General features: G+C 51.5%; 1 protein-coding gene across 11 annotated transcripts in view; it reads right to left on the bottom strand.

Annotated features, from left to right (window-relative positions):
* The window catches only part of MICAL2 (microtubule associated monooxygenase, calponin and LIM domain containing 2), a 225,826-nt gene that overhangs the window by 184,251 nt on the left and 19,837 nt on the right, over positions 1-21,738 (bottom strand). For all 11 annotated transcript variants that reach the window (XM_023239563.2, XM_045038968.1, XM_023239564.2 and 8 more), the window contains exon 2: positions 15,666-15,733. The gene's annotated coding sequence lies outside the window, so the exon portion shown is untranslated. The remainder of the gene's footprint in view (positions 1-15,665; positions 15,734-21,738) is intronic.

The raw sequence follows: 21,738 nt of genomic DNA, 5'->3' as shown, positions 1-21,738 counted from the left end.
TTAAAAATGGTTAAAATGGTAAGTTTTATGTCACATATATTTTCCGAACAAAAGTAAAAATAAAAATAAAATGCACAAAACAAAACCACCGTCACCACCTAACAGTAGGAGCTGTCCAAGGCCAGAGTATGGAATTTGTGACCTAATTAACGCTGAAGTCAATTTTCTAAAATACTTTTGAATTAAAATGTAATACGCAAAAGAAATCATTGGGCTAATGAAAGAATCTTGCTGTTTTTATTTGGCTCAGTGAAATCATTTTCACTTTTTTTTTTTTTTTTTGGTAGGTCATCTAGACTCTCATTCTTCCTTCCAAATCTTATTGGACTCCAGAAAGCCTATGGAAGCTCAGTCCTGACAAGTTGTAATTTTATCTCTTGTTCTGCTTCCCCCAGGCAACCACCACCAATACCCCCGCCCCCGTACGCTCAGCACCAGTGACATCTCCTTCAACACCCGGCTCCCTGGTCCTTGGTCCCTGAGCCCACCACGCATTGCCCAGGAGAACGCTCCTGCATTCTGACCGTCCCCAAGCCGTGAGGCCAGCAGACTGCAGTTCTGTGAAAGCAGGGAACATTCTTCCCAGCAGTGTACAGATTCCCTAAAAGCTCCCTGGCAACAGGTCCGGATCAGCTCAGATCAGGTGGACATGCCATTGGGCTCGAATGAGTGGAAATAACGGCTGTGTTATGAGATGACACTCCTGTCCCTCAAAGTCAGGGCTAGGCATATTTTTCATTGGCTAACATCAACTTCAAGGACACTGGGTAAGAAGCCTTTTGAAGAATCCTGTTTGTAAGACAAAAACACTTCCCCATTTCAAAAAACATTAGGTCCAATATATCATATAGCATCCTTGGTGTTCTTAAGCATGTGGATGTAAGCAAATCCTCGCCCTACCAACTCCTACTCTTCAAGGCCCCTTCCCTCCAGACATTTTAGCTCCCTAGCCCCAAATGGGTTGGCTCCCTCCCACTGTATCCTTATTTGCCTCAATTACAGCAAGTTCTGTGAATTTTTTACTTCCCTATGCCCAGTTCCTAGCACAAGACCCTCTGTACATAGTATGTGCTAAATGAATGAATGAATATACAATCCTTGGGACCGTAAGAACTGTTGACATTAAATGAGCATCTATGAAGTCTTGGGCAAGGTGTTAAAAGCTTCCTATGTATTAATCACTGTAACAAACCCAGGCATTGTTAGACTCTCCATTATCTCCATTTTGTAAAGAATTAGGAAAGTTAGCAAGTTGCCCGAGGTCACATGGCCACAAGTCATGAACGTGTAACATGAAGCCGCATAGTCAGAGCTCAGAGCCCATATCCTTAACCACTATACCCATACTGCTCCCACACAAAGTGAACGCAGCCAAAGGTATACAAGTGCTGCCCTGCACACCACAGCAGACAGGGTCTCTGGTCTAGGCCGGGGACTCCTTTTCTTCCATCAAACTCCAAAATGCTAAGATCTGGGTAATGAGACCTTGGTGCACTGTCAGATGAGGACAGAGGCTAATCTGCCAATAAAAACTCAGCTGGAAGGTAATTTTCAGGCTTTGGTGGGTATGGCCGAGACAGGCTAGCTGATTGCCACACGCATTGCTCCTTCCTCCTGAGCCCTTCCTTGTAGCTGTGAACCCACGCAACCAGCTCTAGGTAATGGGACTATGAGCAGAAGTGATATATACAACTTCCGGGCATGCGCCATAAGAACCTCCCATGGTGACCGTCCATGTTCTTTTCACTTCTGCCAGAGCACAGCAGCTTTGGAAACCACAGGTGGGAGATGGCAAAGCCAGGAGAAGGAAAGAGCCAGATTCCCTGGGTGCCCTGGGAGGAAAGCCCTCTGTGACGAGGAACATTTGGCCTTCACATACATGAGAAATAAACTGCAAGTATATGAAGTCACTGAGAACTGAGGGTTTATCTGTTAGGTGAGAAACGTCCCCTTAAGTAACACAGGAGGTAAACCAGAGTGTGGTAGGTACGTCAGGTTTGGCCTGTGTCAGAAAGCTTTCTCTCCCAGTAAGAATGCTGGTCACATGGGGCGCCTGGGTGGCTCGGTCAGCTAAGCATCTGACTTTGGCTCAGGTCACCATCTCATGGTTCGTGGGTCCAAGCCCCGCGTCGGGCCCTGTGCTGACAGCTCAGAGCCTGGAGCCTGCTTCAGATTCTGTGTCCCTCTCTCTGTCCGCCCCACCCCTGCTAATGCTCTGTCTCTGTCTTTCAAAACTGAATAAACATTTAAAAAAAAAAAAATGTTGGTCACATGAATGAGCATCTCTCTCACTACCACCATCGTTGTGGTCAACATCCAAAACAACCAGATCCGCCATTTTATATCTTACCTTCCACTAGGTCCTCAATATCCTAAAAAGGTTGCTTGACCCTCAGAATACGCCTGCCCACCTCTCTATTTAAGCACTCCCGTCCCATATATATATTCTGGGTTGAAAATCCACATCCTTTCTCTACGTGAGAATAATAGAGAAGAACAGGACAGATAAGCTAGTCATTTCCTTGGTTTCAGTGCCTGCCCCCGTGTCCCCAGCCCTGAGTCCCCGGATGCGATGTGCTATTGTGGAAACCGAATGGACTCTAGCTCACTGAGCACTCTACCGAACAAGTCATAAACAGAGCATCTCTGTGAAACATAAATGAGGTGCCTCACAGTGCGCTCTCACGGATGTGCTAAGTGTCATTTCCAGCACCTGCAGGGGAACGACTCCCACCACCTCAAAGCTCAAGGCAGCCCAAGCCAAACTAAGGTAGAAATTGGTGCATTTTCACACAAATGGAAAGGGTAGCTCATTCCCGTTCATCTAACTTAGGCTGGGATGGAAGAGCTAAACGTGTATTTTCCACTGAGCTGGTTTCTAGCACGCCCTTAAGGTCACTCCCCGTGGTGAACCTTTGTATCTGGATCACATTACATCTCCTGACTTGCTGAAATTAGGTCTCAGGGACTTGGACTCCAGTAATTGGTCCGGAGGACAGAGGGGGATGCCGAGGAGGAGACGGAAGCCATAGCAAAGCGAACATGAAAAGGATTTCTCAACAATGCCTCTTCGCTCTACACACAGCTCCCCAGCCAGGAGCCTGGGACGACCACAGAGCAGTCCCCGCCCTGAGAAGCTCACAGCCCAGCAGTGTCTCACGGAGCCTGTCTTCCAAAGGCCCCAGATCTTAAAGAGTTGTGCCAAGTTAATGCATTTGTCAACCGCCCGCCCACCCAGCAAAAAATTTGTTCTTCATTGCCTGACAAAAGTTGTTGGGTTTTTTGTTCTCGTGTGAATTTATCAACATGAAGTCAGTCTCAAAAATGTCCGCAAACTCCATCATAGTTAGGTCTATACTGCCTTTGCCTGAGAAAACAAAATGGCACTCTCCGTCCTTCCCACCCAGCCTGGCTTCCCCGGCCATGTCCACTCCCTCACCTCCACCTCCCCTTCCATCCACTGCAGTCTGCTTCCCACCCACGCACACAGTCCGGGCCTGGCCTCACACCCAAGGTTGCCACACCAACTCCACCATCCCATCTGGGACCCTACCTTGTCCACTGCCTCTCCCATTTTCAGTCTTTGCAGGCTCCTCTCTCTCTCAATGCCCCTGAGATTTTGCTGTGTCCCAAGATTTTAATCTTCTCTCTCCTCTCACCCTCAAGGACCTTAGACACTCCTATAGTTCAACCAATATCTATGTCCTTACGACCCAACAAGCTATCCCTCCATGGGATCTCCAGGCCCGTAAGCCAACTGCCAAATACCCACTTCCTCAATGACTCCCATTCAGAGACCTCATGTGTGGTCACTTGACCTCCCCTGTCACTCCCCTGCACCCCCAACCTCAGCGAACAGCACCATCTGCATCCAGACCCCCGAGTCACACTGTCAGAGTCCCCTCCTTGCCCCAGTCCCTCACCTCCTGAGCGGCCCATCACCCAGTCCTGCCTCAGCAGCCCCATCCACTACCACCCTCCTTCCTCTCTGCTCTCACCTGAGCCCTTAAAACCTCCTCAAGCTGTTCCTGCTTCCTGATCACCCCCCTCCAACCCATCGGCCTATTTCTCAAGCTGCCACCAAAGACACCTTTACATCAAAAACGCATATTTGCTCAGGATCTGTTCCTCTTTCATCCTTCAGCAGCAGCCCCCCACCCCCCAACAATCTTCAGGGCCAAATCTGAACATCCTAGCAGAGCAAAACAGAAACCACCTTTGTGACTCACCTCTTGCCTGCCCTTGGCCTGGCCCCCAATGCTTCCCCTTCCCTGTACTCTTGGCTTACTGAGCCACCCGCAGTCCCTAGTAAGCCAGGCTCTTCCACAACTCCCTGCCTGTGCCTTAGCTTGTGCTGTGTCTCTAACATGCCCATGCACATTCTTTTTTATCTGGTGAAAACCTGGGGGGCTCTAGAGCCGAAACACCAAAGCTAGCACAGTACCAGGGGTCCCAGTTTGGACCCTGGAGTCAGGCAGACTTATTAGAAACACGACACACCATTTACTAGCTGTGTGTGCCTGGATGAGTTACCAAACCTCTTTGAACCTCAGTTTCCCCATCCATAAAATGGGGATAATAATAGTCTTGACCCCACTGGGCTACGTGAGGATGAAACACAATGATGCCTGGCTAGGCAGCGTTCTAGGCTGCACTGTTCTCCTTTGAAGTCTTGCTCGGGCCTCCACTCACCCCCTTCCCCACACCGTACCCTGTGGAGGTTCCGATGATCGTTTCACCCATCCTACTGAGTGGATCCACTTACAGGTCTGCCTGCCTCATTGGACTGTGAGCTCTCGAGCCTGGGATTTGTGCCTCTAGCAATGGTAGGTGCCCAGTGACCACTGCTTGTGGGTAAAACCCAAGCAAGAGTGGCTACAAAACCCAGGCTATGTGGCGGCTCGAAGTGTGACTGCTCTATCTTACCGCCACCAGGATTACCGCAGGGGCCTCCCACCCAGTCTCTACTTCTCAGCGAGAACCGCCCCCACCCTGTTCCCAAAGCCCTCAGGGCTCCCCACACCCCTCTGTGTAAACCCCCTTGATGGGCTCACCAGGCCTCCAGTGCAGCCCCTATTTCCTTGTTAGGCTCGATTCCCAAAGGTATTAGCGCCGTGCTGTGGCTGCGTCAGACAGGTGGGCCCCTGAAGTGCTCCACATCCAGCCTCCGCCCTCCTCCTCCCAGCCCTGCTCCAATCTTACCCATCCTCTAGAGTGGGGGCATGCCCCACGATGCTAACTGAAGACTTACTGTGCCCTGTCTCCCAAAGGAACTGCACAGTCCACTCAGGGGATCACATTTCAATAATAATTATGCTAATGGCTGCCATGATACCCAGCGGTGTGGACACACAGGATGGAGTGACGGGCGGCCTGAAGAAAAGCTCAGAGAAGTGGCACCAGAGGCACGGAAGCTTCCAGGCCCCTTACTGACCTTTCTTTCCTATGCATTCTTTTCCTCCTGGAGTCCACGCCAGAGGCCACCCAACCTGGCTCTACCATCGATTCACCAGGAAGGGTCTCAAAATACAGCTTCCTGGCCCCACTCCCAAACAGAATCTATGTAGCCTGATGGCCAAGGTGGGGGGGGAGGGGAGGGGCATGCTTTTGACTCCCCAGGGAGTTCTGTGGCCCAGCCAGGTCTGGGAATCACTACCCACATAAAGTTCTGCTTGTTCCATTCACTGAGAACCTGCTTTAGCTGGGGCATCGCCAGGCGCTATGGAGAGCAGGTGGACAAGTTCTGCGCCCCCAGCTTCTGAGAAACTGCCATCTGGGCAGGGGTGGGGGCAGGGGGAGACAAGCAGTCATAACACAGGGATCGTACACAGGGCAGAGACCAGACTATCTGGCACTTCATTTACCCTTGAACCCCAACACATTTTTTGTGCATTAATCTTGTCTGGGTGACTCATGTATAAACTTAAGGAAAAGGCCACCGTCCTTTGTCTGGTTCCCTGCATTTCCCAGAGTACCCAGCTCAGTTCTGGGTACACAACTGGCATTCAACCGGTGTCAAAGATTCAAACAATTCGACTTTTTATATTATGCCCCTATTTGACGTATTCAGCCATTAACGAGCCGTCTACTCATTTTTACCTTTGTCATTTCGGTGCCGGTGAGGTGCCCACTCCTGGTAGGTAGGCACTACACATTTGTTGAATAAATGAACCTCTAGCAGTCAACGATCTGTTTCAGGAGGGACAGAACAGCTTGTGCTATAACACCTTTAGAGTTAGCTTTTGAAAGGCTCCCAAATTTTTTCATTTGAATTATAGACCTTGAATTTCAGAATCAATTTCCTGATATGTAATTATACTGCTTTGTTGTTAATACTGTCATGAATGTTATTAGCAATGTAAATAACACCTCCCTGGACCTTGGCAGTCGGCCAGCCTCCATGTGGCTATGCCCAGGGCAGGGGCACAGGACATGATTGCCCACTCCTCCCATTAAGCCTTCCACCCAGCTAGCAGACCAGCCGGCCACACCCCTGACCCCAGTCTCCACACAGGGGCCTGTAAACTGCATTCAGCCTTTATAAGCAGGTGTGTGCACCTGCAGGGCTGGGTAAGCCCTGCCTGAGTCAGAAAAGCCCAATGGGCTGTTCAAAGCCTACGGACATGTCAACGCACTTGAGAAGCCAGGATCTGTGATTTCAGTGTGAAATCCCCTGTGCTGAAGACAAGCCACACGACCAAACAGGGACACTCGGCAGGAGGTTCTTGGGAGGCCCCAGCACGGGACATTCCACCAAGCGGGAGTGGGCTGGGCAAGCTGGGGTGACCAGCAGAATGGACAGACTTCTTTCCTTGGGGCCAGCATTTCCAGTGGTAATGCTGTTGTCATTGTGGTTTGTTTGTTTGTTTGTTCTACGCCCTAAAAACAAGACTTGGTCTTGAGTGGGGACACTTCTGGATGCGGCTTAAAGATCATCTGGCCCTCCCTCTAGGTTCAGTCTAGGGATGGAAGATCTGTGATGCCCTTTGCACCAAGGACCAAAGGGGTTTTCCCTGGAGGGCATGCTCCTTCGTGGAAAGCACTCTGGCAGCCCAGTCTGAGAGCTGTTCCCTTCCTTTTCGCTTCTGCTGGAAAGCAGGAGGATTTATTTGCTGCCTACTTATTTATCCATACCTTCCCCACAGACACAGATGACCATGTGCCTGGAAAATGAACACAGCTGCAAAGTTCTCAGATGTGACCTCGGAGGAGTGAATGGGCCAGAGGCAGAGCAAGAAAGCTCTGAGAAAGTTTCTCTCTACTCCAGGAGGACCCACCCAAGGGGGTTCTCTGTCCAAGTCAAATACACTGTTATCAGAGGGCAGTTTAGATGTCTGAGCAGAAAAGAGAGAGAGCGGGAGAGTTTGGTCCATTTCCTCATTTGTGCAGAGGAACTGAGGCCTCCTGGGAACTCTTTTCCCAAAAGTTCTATAAAGCCAATGAAGTTTCCAGATAGTAAATACAGAAAGGTCTCTCTGATAAGACAGGGCAGAGCGAGTCCCTAAAAGACACTAAACTGCTGAACTGACCTCTGAGATTTTTTTTTATTTATTTTGAGAGAGAGGGAGGGAGGGAGGGAGGGAGGGAGGGAGAGAGAGAGAGAGAGAGATAGAGAGAGGGAGAGAGAGAGGGAGAGAGAGAGGGAGAGAGAGGGAGAGAGAGAGGGAGAGAGAGAGGGAGAGAGAGGGAGAGAGAGGGAGAGAGAGGGAGAGAGAGGGAGAGAGAGGGAGAGAGAGGGAGAGAGAGGGAGAGAGAGGGAGAGAGAGGGAGAGAGAGGGAGAGAGAGGGAGAGAGAGGGAGAGAGAGGGAGAGAGAGGGAGAGAGAGGGAGAGAGAGGGAGAGAGAGGGAGAGAGAGGGAGAGAGAGAGAGAGAGAGAGAGAGAATGCACACATGCCAGCTGGGGAGGGGCAGAGAGAGAAGGAGACTGAGAATCCCAAGCAGGCTCCACACTGTCAGCACAGAGCGTGATGCAGGGTTTGAACTCCCCAACCATGAGATCATGACCTGAGCCAAAATCAAGAGTCAGATGCTTAAGTGACTGAGCCACTCAGGTGCACCTGAGATTATTGGCTTGACAGGTTATTCCACACCACTGGCACATGACCACGAGGCTGGCACAGAGAGCAATGTGGACCTGTGTGGAAGGGCACCATGGCTCTGAGGACACGGACGCCCGGCTCTCCCAGTGAACACACAAAGGCCATGGTCTGTGAGCTCAGGGATGCTGGGATTAGCGCTCCAGGACCAGAGACTACCTGACCCCGGCCCCTCACTGCCCCACAGCCCAACAGACATCAGTGCAGGGAGAAGATCACGGGTGGGACCATGCTGCTGATTTTTCTGTGGAGGTTAGAGAGACAGTGTCCTACCATCCCAACATAAGAAAGCTGGGTTGGCTCAGCAAAGATATTGGACTCCTCTCTTGGTGTCTGGGCTCATGTTCTGACAAACACATTCGCTAAAATAAGCAGCAGCTGTCTCAGAAAGGAATTTCTCTTTCTTCACACACAAAAAAAACACAAAACCCAGGAGCTACAGAAGAGACCGATGCAGGCGTGAAGCCTTCGACTCCACATTGCTCTCCGGTTTTTCACATGAAGGACAAGTGAGGCTCAAAGCTCTGTTTCCAAAACGGATTTCCTGGGACAGACCTCCACAAGGATTCATCCATGAAGAGAGAGACCAGGGCTCCCGCAGGACTGTCTGTCTGTCTGTCTCTCTCTCTCTGTCTCTCTCTCTCTCTCTCTCTCTCTCTCTCCGTGACTCCTCCCACTCTAAAGAGCTGATATTTTTAAAGATTCTTGCTCTCTCTCTCATGGCAAATCATCTGCTTCCTGGATCCTTTTGCCTTGTAAATATCATCTTCAAAAACAGCGATATATTTTCATTGGTCTTTATTTTTAAGTAGCCTTCTCACCCCAGCCCCAGCTCCTGCAGAAAGATTGTGTGGCCCCGTCTGGAATGCAAAGCAGTCCCTGGAGAGACAGTCTGCGCATGAACTCACAAGGGTGTTTGTTATCAGCTTATTTGGCAAGAGGAATCTGAGACATTTTACACATGAACTGTCAGTGTGGCTGGTCCCACTCTGATGCCTTCGCCCTATCAATAAACACCTCCACTGGTGCGTGACACACAAGAGGTAAAAAATGGACACAGACAGTCTGAAAACAAGCCTCGTGCACGTGTCTACAGGGAAAGGTACTTCAGGTGCCTGGAGAATTCCTATCTGGAGAATCTTCGCTGGTCCCTACTGAGGTTTCTTTCAACGACTCTTACAGAGTTAGCAAGTGTTTCACAAAAGCCCTTAACCTTCTGGTGCCAACCACGCCCCCTCCTCCCCCAGCTTATCTCTCAGTTAAATGTCCCACCCCTTCCACCCTCAGCGAAGAAGAAAACTCTTCCTTACTTGTGAGTCCTGCATCAAGCCCTTCCATACCACCAACACCTTTTTCTTGGAAGCCTGCTTTCTTATCTACCTAGTAATCTCCTATTCGTCCTTCAATTCCCAAGTCCCCCAGCTTGTGCTCAGTGCAGCTACTCTGTGCGAGGCTCTCTTCTCCGTGCTTCAAGAACACTTGACGTGTCTATGACAACAGTTAGAATGGCGGCCGTAACGTCGTATGCACCTGTCCTGCTGTCAGGCCAAGGCACAAGCTCCTGGGAATAAAGGGACTAGGGCTTACTCATCCCTGCGTCCCCACAACCCAGCCCAGGACCTGGCATTCAGAAGCCGCATAATAAATGTTGGTCGCCCCAATCAACGCCCAGCCCATTTAGCCCCAGCCCTCCCCTCTCGGTGCTAACAGAGAGGCCACTTGAGATGTGGAACGAGAACAGGTGGCGGGGTCAGCCTCTGAGCCCTGGCCCCTGTGAGTTCACTAGCCTGTGTCTGCCTCAGTTTCCTTCTCAGTACGACCAGTAAGTACGGCCACCTCTCAGAGGGCTGCCAAGGGGAACAGACAAGGTAACACACACAACGTTATGCCCACTCGTGTCATGGAGCTCAGTAGGAAACGTGAAACCAAGTGGGGTCCTACTTTAAAAAAGTGAATGGCTTCCACGCCGGTTCATGGGCCATTAACACGGTGATAAGGTGGCCAGCCTGCCACCCAAAGTGGCCTCTCTCAGAGTAAGAGACAGGGCAGGCTGCACACTCAGTCCACACCCTTAGCTTCAGATTCTCAGGACGAGGCCTGCTTAGCAACAAAGGTGATTTGCATCTGAGTGGCAAACCCACAAGAGGCCACTCCTGCCGAGGCTGGCAGATCCGAGCCTTCGTTTCCGGTCTTGAATTAACCTTTCACCCCAAGACATGCCATAAAACAGAATAATGCTGGCTCAACAGTGGTAAGTCACTAAGTACAAGCCAAACAGCCCGCACATGAGAAGGAGCCTCCACCTCCCCGAGCGGTTGCACCCAGGTTTTATTAGGCCCCCAATAAACAATGAGGTGGCAGCAGTGGGGCCCCGCTCACACCTTAGACAATCAAGCACAGGGTCAAAGAGAGAAGTGGAAAGTGTGGTGGCTGCAACCATGTGAGGAGGCAGCAGGGCGCTGGGGGGAAAGCCACTTCATATGATGTTGTTTTTTTAGATGTTTATTTATTTTGGAGAGAGAGAAACAGGGAGCAAGCAGGGGAGGGGCAGAGAGGGAGACACAGAATCCAAAACAGGCTCCAGGCTCTCAGCTGTTAGCACAGAGCCCGACGCGGGGCTCGAACCCACCAACTGTGAGATCGTGACCTGAGCCAGTCTGACACTTAACCGACTGAGCCACCAGGTGCCCCTCATATGATGTTTTTGATTCCCAAAGTTGGGAATCGGGAGACCTGGCCTTCATCTCCATTCTCCCACTAGGTTGCTTTCTGGGTCTTGGTAAGTTCTCTCTCTGGGCCTCAATTTCTTTACCCATACAACAGAAGAATTCGATTCCATGTTCTATAGGTTCTTCCCAGCTTTAACACACTAAGATCATAAATCTTAGAGGCAACCCCACCTTTCTCAGCCCTTCGCCTTTCTGTGCTAGTTATCCATCTGAGACATCTCTTAGCTCCCACTGAGCAGGCTTCTACCAACACTAGAACTTTACTGCTCCAGAGTGTCTGGTCAGTCCTGAGCACAGAGCCTGGCTGGCTGAGAAGAGGAGAGGCTTGAGGCCATATTCTTAAGGACTCATCTGCTCTCTCTGGTCAAACAACTCAACTCCAGGTAACTTGTGGCATTCAGAGCTTGGCTATCCCAACAACCCCTGGTCATCTGGGCTGGCTTCTTTCCACTCAAAGATTTTTCTCACTCCCTTCTAATACCACCTGCACCTCCTAGGTTCCCAACTCTCTATCAAAACATTAGACTTTCCGGGGCGCCTGGGTGGCGCAGTCGGTTAAGCGTCCGACTTCAGCCAGGTCACGATCTCGCGGTCCGTGAGTTCGAGCCCCGCGTCGGGCTCTGGGCTGATGGCTCAGAGCCTGGAGCCTGTTCCCGATTCTGTGTCTCCCTCTCTCTCTGCCCCTCCCCCGTTCATGCTCTGTCTCTCTCTGTCCCAAAAATAAATAAACGTTGAAAAAAAAAAACAAAAAAAAACATTAGACTTTCCCCAAGGTGCTTGGCAAGAGACTAGGGCAGCAATAGGCTGTTCTTATCTGTACTCTGGTATGTCCCAGGGTGGGGTAGGGGAGAGGCTATGAAGGCCAGGAGAAAAGTGTCTACAGAAGCAATCTCCAGCCACATTAGGAGGAGGGGACCTGGAGAAGGTGACAGAGCTAATCACAAGGACAGAGAGAGCACTGAAAAAATCACAGAATTCCAGGAAGCTCCTTAAGATGCTACCCAACCCTCGATGCCTCCCTTATCTCCTTAATAAGTCTGGGGACAGGTGAAGTTCTGAGTGGCCCAACGCCATGCAGCTAAGCTGTGGACAATCAATACTAGAACGTGGGTCTTGGCCTCAGCCCACTCTTTTTTCCACTCTACTCCGTTGACCTCAAGACCTAGTTAGGGTACTCTAGTGAGGCCAGTTGGATCCCCTACAGACTCTAAGAAACATGATCAAGTGCCACTTAGGGGAAGAGCAGGCCCAGAAGATATTTTGATAACTGTCTCCCTGACCCCCTGTGCATTCCTTCCCAGGCTGACACGGTTTAATTGTTCTTTCTCCAGCCCTTGCCACAAAATCTTGAGGAGCTTAGAGGTCAGTGAGAAGGGAGGGGTGAGCCCTCCTGTCTTACAGAAACCTGAATATCTAAGACGATCACAAGGTTCCCTCTTCCCCGGTCTAAAGGAGGTCAGTGGGGAAAAGTGGCAGATGGAATTAACCCACTGGAAACCTGGCCTGATTAGGTCAAGAACAGTCATTGTGAGCAACTAGATGGATCACCTGAATGTTTATTACAACGCTAGGATCTGCCTCTGCCAAGGACCTTTCAAAGACCCATGTTGGACAGCTCACCTCAACATCAGGAGGAGGAAGCTCAGAGTAAAAGATTCAAGGAATTAATTATTCAGTGTGCATGACCCAGTTCCTGGAGGTGAGGCTGAGTGAGAAGAGAACTCACCAGCTCCTTATCATGGCAAGAAATGCAAATACTTCACCGGGTAGTGTTCCCTTTGCTGCCCAAGAGGATCCGTTTATGGTGGAGAGTGCCTCCCGCCTGCCTCCCCAAAAGAGCCAAAGTTCATTCATTCAACAAAGAGTTACTGGGCTCCTCTGAAGTCCTATGCCCTCCAAGGATTTACATATGGCTGGAGCTTAGCAGCTTCGAAAGATCATGGAATTTATAAACAGGAGGCCCGGGCAGTGTCCCAGCTCAGACCTTAGGTGGCTATACTACCCTGGGCAGGGTAGAAAATTAAGTTAACTTTCTCATCTGCAAAATGGGAATGAATCCTCCTGCCTTATTATGAAGGTGAAATTGATCTGTTTAAAATGGAAAGTGCAAGTAAACCTGAGGTGTAAACAATAATGAGAGAAGCCGCATGCTTTTCCTGCCCTAGAGAAGCTTCGGACCTGGCCATGTTTGGAAAAGAACCCGAGGTACCTCTGTGGCAAACCTCACATTTCCTGTAATTTGGGCAAAGGTTATGTTTCAATCTGCCAAGCAGAGATGGAGCCTGTGGTCAGTCCCAGTCTCTGGTCGGTATGCCCCAGAAGGTGCAAGAAGGGGCAGAGTATAAACAGAGGACCCAGGGGTGCCTGGGTGGCGCAGTCGGTTAAGCGTCCGACTTCAGCCAGGTCATGATCTCGCGGTCCGCGAGTTCGAGCCCCGCGTCAGGCTCTGGGCTGATGGCTCAGAGCCTGGAGCCTGTTTCCGATTCTGTGTCTCCCTCTCTCTCTGCCCCTCCCCCGTTCATGCTCTGTCTCTCTCTGTCCCAAAAATAAAGAAAAACGTTGAAAAAAAAAATTAAAAAAAAAAAACAAAAAAAAAAACAGAGGACCCAGGACCTGCCTGGCCCTGTATCTGGCCTGGGTAAACGAAAGACCCAGGAAAGCCCTATGACTGAGAGCGGGGGAAAGGCCACCTGGAAGTGTGGTCAGTCAGAAACAAAACTTCATCTGGGCACAACAGGAATGAGTCGGCATACACATCCCTCCCCGTATACGTTTCAGACAACGATGGAACTCACTGCCCATTGCCCGACCCTTCTCTGGGGACACACTCTATATTCTGTTTCTCTAGGAAAGAGGCAGAATTCTCGGGCCACAGCAGACAGTCTTATCAGGACCTCTTTGCCAGGCCACTAAGAGGCAGAACTCCTGCAGTAGCTTTTCCCAGGTCCAGCCCACCCCTTCCTGGTCTGTTGTTCAGGATGTCACCTCCCATAGCTCCTCGGTGCCCCCCAGGCCAGCCTCTAAATGCCCAGACCTGGCTGCCTGCTGCCCCTCCCCCACCCTGCTCCAGCCTTGGGTTGGGCAATGATGCTCTCTGATCCCCTCCTCCCCCTCCCCTCCACCAGGACCCACCCCAGTCTCACACCTCCAGGGAAGCCCCTAGAGGCAGGGCCAGTTCTGTTCTTCCCTATGTTCCCTCTAACTCAGGGCATTCTAGAAGTCCTTCACCTTCCTGGAACTGCAGAATGATAGTCCCAAAATGTTCTCTGGTGTCTACATAAGGAAGGGAGGCCAAGGAGGAAGGGGGAGGAGAGGAAAGATGCCAGACTGGAAGTCCAGGGCCCACGTTCCAATTCTCCATTTGGCACCAGTTAGGTAGGTAACTTTGAGAAAGTATCTTCAGGCCAGGCTTCAGCGTCCCCATCTGGTAATGAGGTGTTTGTGCTAAATAAGCTCTTGGGTTCTCTCTAATTATAAAATTCAGTATTACAGAAACCAGACTAGCCTGGCCATAGGAGACAAGCGTCCTGGTTCTTATGTGCTGCAGCCAGGGCGGGGGCAAGTTAGCCGACTGCCCAGACCTCTGTCTCCAGGTCTATAAAATAAGTGAGGCTGATTGGACCACTCCTCCCAGGGAGTGAGGTTCCCACCAGACACTGCGGTAGAGCTTCATGAGCCACAAAGCCCTGAAGAAATCTTGGGGTTTGAATTCCTTGAGTCAACAAACAGCTGCCAACGCCCTGCCTCGTGCCCAATACTGGGCCTCCAGGATGGCACTGCCTGGCTCGGACAGGAAGGTTGGAGGATGGGTCGGTCGTTGCTCTCAAGGCTCCCACAGCTAGGGAGTGAGACAAACGAGTGAGCAAACCTTAACTCGGCCGGTCATGCACCTGCAGTCTGAACAAAGCACTATGGGAGTGGAGAGGAGGAGGCGCCAACTTTGCCAGGAGAAGGGAGGGAAGCTTCTAGAAGGAATGGCATGTCCCAGATGTGGACGTCTATTCCAGGAGTTGTGGGACTGAAGCCAGGGCAAAGGAGAGAGGCAGAAAATGAGGCTGAGGTCTAACAGGAGGGGGCCTTGAAGGCCACCAGGGCAGTGATGTTCAGATTGTCTTCTGGGAGGTTCTGGCAGCGCGTAGAGACAGAGCAGGGGAACAGAGCAGAGCTGGGGAGAGCAGTGGGGGCTCCCAAGACAGTTCCTGAGGGTGACTATGCCAATCAGTCATTTTGATTCCTGCCCACACCAAGCCTCCCAGGCCCCCAAGCCTGCCTCCGTGGACTTGCCAAATCTACAGAAAGAGGTAAACAGGTCTGTTCTCCTAAGAAGGGAAGCCAAGCAGAGGAAGATGCCGCAATCACATTTTCAAATCTTGGACAAGTGGTGGAGTGCTGTGCAGTCACTCCCTGCAGGAGCTGCCCGGCCAGATTCTTGCCTTGGCACACATCTGGGCCAGCAGGAGACGGAAACGCCATCAGAACTGGGACTGGAGTCGGGACATCTGAGCTGCTGCTCTGACTAAGGGGCGAAGGGGCAGAGTGTCCCCCTGCCCAAAGACCACTGACTTAGGTCCCAGCCACATCTCAGTCCCAAGCCCCGCCTCCCTCCCTCTTCTGACAGCATGGAGGGCCGTGCAATGGTGGGGTGGTTGTCGGGCAAAGACAGAGACAGGGCGGGAGGGGGGTGCGGGGTGTGGGAACAGAGGCCTTCACCAGCCAGTGCTTCTCCAAACCGGTTCACAATTCACTTGGGTTTAAAGAAAGAGTGCAGGCGCCCTTACACCTTTCTGAAGCCTGCCGCCAGCTCCCCAAGGTCAACCCGATGGTAGAAAAGAGACTTACTTGATCCTTAGGCATCGCAGTGACTAAAGTCATCTTGCAGGAAGAGCCACGCACAGGTTGCCATGTTCCTTTAAAAACAAGAGCCCGGCAATGAATGTCAGTTACATTATCTTACATTACAGCCTCATATCTTCTCCCTGCTAAGAGGTCCCCCAGGTTGTGTACTTTGCCCTGTAGTAACACTACCCAACTAGAGGAAATGCACAGAGGATTTCTCTCTGTGCTCCAAGTTTTGCATATGAATAAAGGAATTGCAAGGTGGTTAAACAAATTCCATTGTGTCCACTGTCTGCGCACCCTAAGGGTTTATCACATCTCTACCTGAAGCCTTGCAGAGAAAGTAAGATGGTAAAGATTACTTTAGTAGAAACAGAAAGTGCCAGAATTTCTAAGCTGAAGACACGCTGAAAGTAAGTCAAGCTGGTGTAAAAACTTGGTAATAAGTCACCAGCGTGAAATCTGTCACATTTCCCAAGGTGGAAAGGATCCAAAACACTACATAAACTAGGAAGTTATAAAAGTGGACCATCTGATCATGGCTGAGTTTCCTAAACAATTATCTTGGCTTCCGATGACCACCCAAATGGTTTGGTCACATCCTACTGCTTCTGCAGAAAATACCTCTACCCCTGTTTGGAAATGGAGCCCAGAGTTAGAAAACATTTCTAAGGATTTACTTTGACAACTCCAAATTCCTGAGAGGTAGCCTCAAAAGTTAAGATGAGAAGTTTGAGATGTGCCAGAGGCAACACACATACTCCAGAGACAGAGGCACACTTCGCTCAACAGGGCTGTGGACCTCCTTGCCCCCATAATCACACATGTGTTCTCTCTATGCACAGTGAACTGTGTTAAGCACCTGGGACTTGAGCTCACTTTCGGGAATTCTCAGACTGTGAACGGGAAAGTAGCTACTATGTACTGAGCACTGGCCATGCACTGAACGCACACTGTTCGACTAGACGTGATCCGTCTCCGTAGCTCCTCACAGACAGGAAGACAGGTCTGGAGAGCAGAAGGCCCCTGCCACGGCTCTGTGGCACGGTTGCATTTAAGACCAGGGCAGGCTGACCCTCTGCTCGTGGTCTTTCCCACCACACCGAGGTGGGAGGGGTCCGAGGACGGCCGTGGTGAGCTCCCAGGGCAGCCACTTGGGCAGAGGCTACAACCATGCCCATCGTGATCATCGTTAGCAAGCCACACCTCCCGGGCCGTCTGGAACATGGCGGCTGGCAAACAGGCCAGCCTGCCTCACCCACATTCTATCAGCCTGAGCTGTAGGCTCAGAGAGGCCGGAGGGCTCCCCTTATCTGCCACCTGCTTCTCAAGGGAAGCACACTGGACTGTCCACACAGTGGGATGCAGGCGGGCATTTCTGGACCAGTCTGTGAGGCTCAGATTCCCACACAGGCCTGGGCACATTGCGATCCAGCCAACCCGAGGACCAACTCAAACCCTCTGTCTGACCAACAGTTAAACACACTTTGAACTCCCCTTAAATCCACTAAACCAGAAGGTACTAGGGCCAAGCACCTCCCTTCCCCTCGAGGGGCCTCAGTTTCCTCATCTGTAGAATGAGAAACTAGACCTAATTGGTGATTCCTCACCAAAGACCCTTTAGCTGGCCCCCTCTATGGGCCCTGACTTTTAGAGCCACCTACAAAGCTAGTCGGTTGTTAAAAGACGAATCTAAAGGATTAATCCGCGCCCGGGCATTGTGATGGGTAGTTAGCACGTGCTATCTCAGACAATCCTCCCAGCCACCGTGTGGGGCAGGAAGTACAGTCACATCACAGAGGGCAAAACTGAGGCATGGCACAGGCAAGAGCCTTACCTGGGGACGCGATCAGCACTGGCCACAGCAGCCTGGGACTCCCAGGGGAGCTGGCCTGATGCCATGCCCATGTGCGCTCCCTGACACAAGCGTCCCTTTGTAACAGAACGAGGGAACGACGTCTCCTCTGACACCTGCCACCTCACCAGTCCCAAGCAGAGGCACGAAGTCTCCAGGCCCTTGCAGACCTGACTTGGGTGGTGCAGCAAAGATGTCCTGCCATATTTGAGTAGCCTCATGATCTCAAGGGACATGAGTGTACCTCAGGGGACCTCTCCCTCTGCTCTAGCTCCATCGCGTCAGGGTCTTCACTGGGGGACCCCAAGTACTTGGGACCACCAGGCACTCCATCAATACTTGTTGAATGAAGGAATGAAGAAATCCAGAGGTCAGAGGCATGTAAGGCTTGTCCAAGAACCCCTTGGGGTAAGTTAGTGTGAGATGCACCAAGACTGGCTGGCCCAGAACCACAAAGGTGGCCCCTCAGCGGTGTGCCAAGGTCTCCATACCCCAGCCCCAGCCCCACCCCCACCCCCTGGACAAAGAATGAAGGCTCAGATGCCGACCCAGGTCCGCTCTCCATCACAGTCACCGGAGCAAGAGAAGCACCTGAATGCCAAGGCTGCCCAGGGAAGTGGTCCAGGAGCTCAGATCCTGAAACCAGGCAAGCCTGGGCTCCTACCCCAGCTCTGCCACTTTCAAGGAGTCTGATGGTCACGGACAAGTCACATAATTTCTGTGAGCCTCAGTTTCCTATCTAAAAATGGGACTCCTGTTGGTACCCACTCCGCAGGGTGGTTGTGAAGAGCAAGTGAGGTATTGCTGTTAACAATGCGGCCCAGGTGTGTAGTTCAAAGTGCTTGGAGGTGACGTCTATGCATTGTATCATCTGGGTTAGAGCGGATGGTTAGGAGCACATCTGGAGTCCTCTGCTCGGGTGCAATGCCAGCTCTCCCTACTAGCTCATCATGGGACCTTGGGCAGATTGCTTAACCTCTTTGTACCTTAGCTCCCTAGCATAGAAAGCGGGATTGATTGCAACGATTAAATGAGTTTACATAGGTAAAGACCTTAGAAGAATGTCTGGCACAAAGTAAGCACTCAAGAAAAGTTAGCATTATTCTTAATTACTAATATTACAAGCATCCTTCTCCCTTTGTTCCAATACAGATTCCACCCCACCTCCCACTCCCCAGCCACAGAGATCGGCATGGGACTCAAGACAGGTTCATCAGAGAACCTTTACTCCTTGGCCACAATCTTGAGTACTAAGGGTGTGTACCTGCTCCAAGTTGGGCCAGGTTCTAATCTGAAAAACCTGGGAAAGGCCCAGTCCTCAGAATGCGTGGAAGTGTGTGCAGGGTCAGCTGGGAGCTGCCTGCAGCCATGGACTGCTGAGCAGGGATGCTGGAGGTCACCTGCTCTCTCCCTAGGGCTGGATTCTGCAGCATTTCCTTTGGGTCTTTAAATCTCCACTAGAACCTTCCAAGGTATCCCATTTTTGCTTAAGCTCATTCAAGTTGGGTTCCTGTCACTTGAAACTGAGAGTCTCAACTAACAATAGCACTCAGCAACTGGCCGCTTTATCATCGCTAAATCCCACCCAGGAAGGAAAGCCAGCTGCACACTCTCAGGGAGCCCCAGGCAGCCAAGGAAAAGCAAACATGTGCAGCAAGGTGTCTCTGCAAACTGAGGTCAAAGGAGGCCTCTGCAAGCCCCTGGACCGATGCCTTTCCTGGCAGAGGAAGATGCCAGAACCAAACATGTGAACAGCCCAGTCCTGGCATTCCTGGATGGGGACCCAGGCTCAGACGTGGGTCCTCCTCGCCATGAGCATTTTCATGGGCTTCACTGTGGTTCAGGGGAAAATACAACTCCAGGCAGTTGCTTGAAACAACTCTTCGGAGGAGGAAGGAAGGGGAGAGTAAGAGAAGGGAAACCACACTGAGTCCTTCAACATGTGGCTCTTTCCCTGGTGCAATCGCCTTGAACTTTCAGCACAGTCCTAGGAGCTGGATGCTCATCTGATCCACTTTCCAGTTGGGGAAACGGAGACGCAGAAAGCTGGATGTCTAACTCAGCAAGGTCACAGTGTTCGTGCCCGATGCCTGGTCCGCCCGCCATGCTGCCACCTCAGCACGCTCTGGTCCTGAGCCTGAGACCTCCCCACACAGGCCCCTCTGCTGCCTCTCACCCCTGCTAAGACCACCCAAGCAAGATGGTCCTGGGCCGCTGCCCCCTCATCTGCCACCCGCCCTCCACCCCTGCCCAGAGACAGCTTCCCAGAGGAAGGGGCTGCCATAAGGTACTGACAGGACAGGTAGCATCGTGGATATCCGGAGTGAGTCCCTGGGCACGTTTCCTTCTCTGCACATTAGTTATTTTCATCTCCAAGAGCCGCGGTGCGATGCTATGGAGACAGCATGTCTCCGGGGGTTTTAGCCAGGCCACACCTGTTAGATCCTGGGGAGAGTTCTGTGGGCTCTGGGGTTTTGTTTTTGTTTTTTTTTCTCAGTCACCGTTCCCAAGAGATGCTGGCTTACCAGCTGCAGCTACAGGTGCAGTCCTGCGCTAAACCCCGTCCCGTTGTCTCACCGCCTTCTGGGCCATCACCAAAGACAGTCTCCTGTACCCCAGGCCTCCTAACAGCAGCCTCTCGATTCCCTCCAGGAAAGGAAGCTCTATCTCCACATGTGGTTTCAAGAGTTTTAGAGAAACAGAAAACAACAACAACAAAAACCAAAACCCCGGCCTTGGAGCAAAAACAAAGAACAAAAACACACTGATCGCCTCCCCGTCTCCTGCAGCCGTTAGCCGTGGGGTGAACACGCACACCAGCACGCGAGGTCCCCGGAGCCCGACACCGAAGTCGGCACAGGCAATAAAAGGAAACAACCAGTGGAGTGAGGACTATGGAGACACAAATGCCAGCTGGTACAGATGGAGACTCAGCCGGAGAAGGTAGCTTCCAACATGTCGCCCTGACTACAGTAAGGTGGAGCAGAGTGGCCTTGGCCAGGTGAGGGCTGCACCTGTGGGCGTGGGGGAGGTTGGCTAAGCCATTCCCAAGAGGCCTCTCCCACTGACCCTCACAGGCACACATTTCACAAGCCACACTCTGCCTGGAGCCCATCTGCCAGCTAATGGCCATTCTTTTTGTTTGCTAGCAGCCCCAAGTCACAGGGGATTATCCAGGCAGGTATTTCCCTTACTTCTCTTTTTCTTTTCAAAGCTTTGCAGTATAAATAGCTCTGCTATTTAAAAATAAATAAATCAGAAGGAACCGGCTGATTTTCCCTCAGGGCATGATTTGGTTTCACGCACTGGGCTAGCTGCAGGCTACACAGCTCTGCTTGGTGTTAGAGGGGCAGGCAGTACACTGGAGGGTTCTGCTGGGTCAGCTAGAAATCTGAAAGGGGCTGGAATGCTCGAGAGGGTCCCGTTTCCCCCCTCCCCCCACCCCCACCCCAACCTGGTTCTCTTTAAACCAGCCAGGAAAACAACCATTCAATCAACATTTGCTGAGTGCCCTAGCAGAGGCTGTGAAGAATACCCAAAAGTGAGGGAAACGGGGCTGGACGTGGGAAGCAGAGACAGTAGAAAGAACACTGTGCCCCCCCCCCCCACACCAGCCTCAGTGCCCACGTGTCCTGAGACACTGGACGACTCATTTCAGCACGGAGGCTCATTTGTCCCCCTTTCTGGGATGAGATCTACCTTTTAAAGGCAGAGTATGGATTAAACAAAACAATACATGGCAAAGACTGTTAAAGGCTGCCACGTGAGAGCCATTTACTGCGAGCCAAGAGCTGCATGCTAAGTACTTTGCACGGATTATTTCAGCAGAACCTTACAACTTCCCTGTGAGGTGGGGACCACATCCTCAAGCTCAGAAGAGGAAACTGAGACTCCGAAATCAGAGCACCTGCCCCAAGTCACCCAGCTAGAACATACACCCAGGCCGGTCAGACTCCGAAGTCCTGGCCTCGCTGTGCTGCCTGCTGTCTAGTAGGTGCTCAGAACACATTACATGACACGTAAATGCGGAGCTCAGCTTGGGGCTGCTGGCTCTCCACCTGGGAGGCGCATGGAGAAAGGAAGGGGAGTTTTGGCTAAGAGAGTTTTGAAAGCCTTTCTGGAATAGGCCTTAGGAGATGGAGACGCAGACCAGGAAAACTAAAGCAAGGAGCCGGAGGCGGAGATGACCAGGCAGGCGGGCCGCGCGTAGCAGCAGAGACT

Source organism: Felis catus, chromosome D1, assembly GCF_018350175.1.
Source record: "Felis catus isolate Fca126 chromosome D1, F.catus_Fca126_mat1.0, whole genome shotgun sequence".
Lineage (NCBI taxonomy): Eukaryota > Metazoa > Chordata > Mammalia > Carnivora > Felidae > Felis > Felis catus.
Note: the sequence above shows the minus strand (reverse complement) of the source record. Positions and strands in the feature narration are given on the sequence as shown.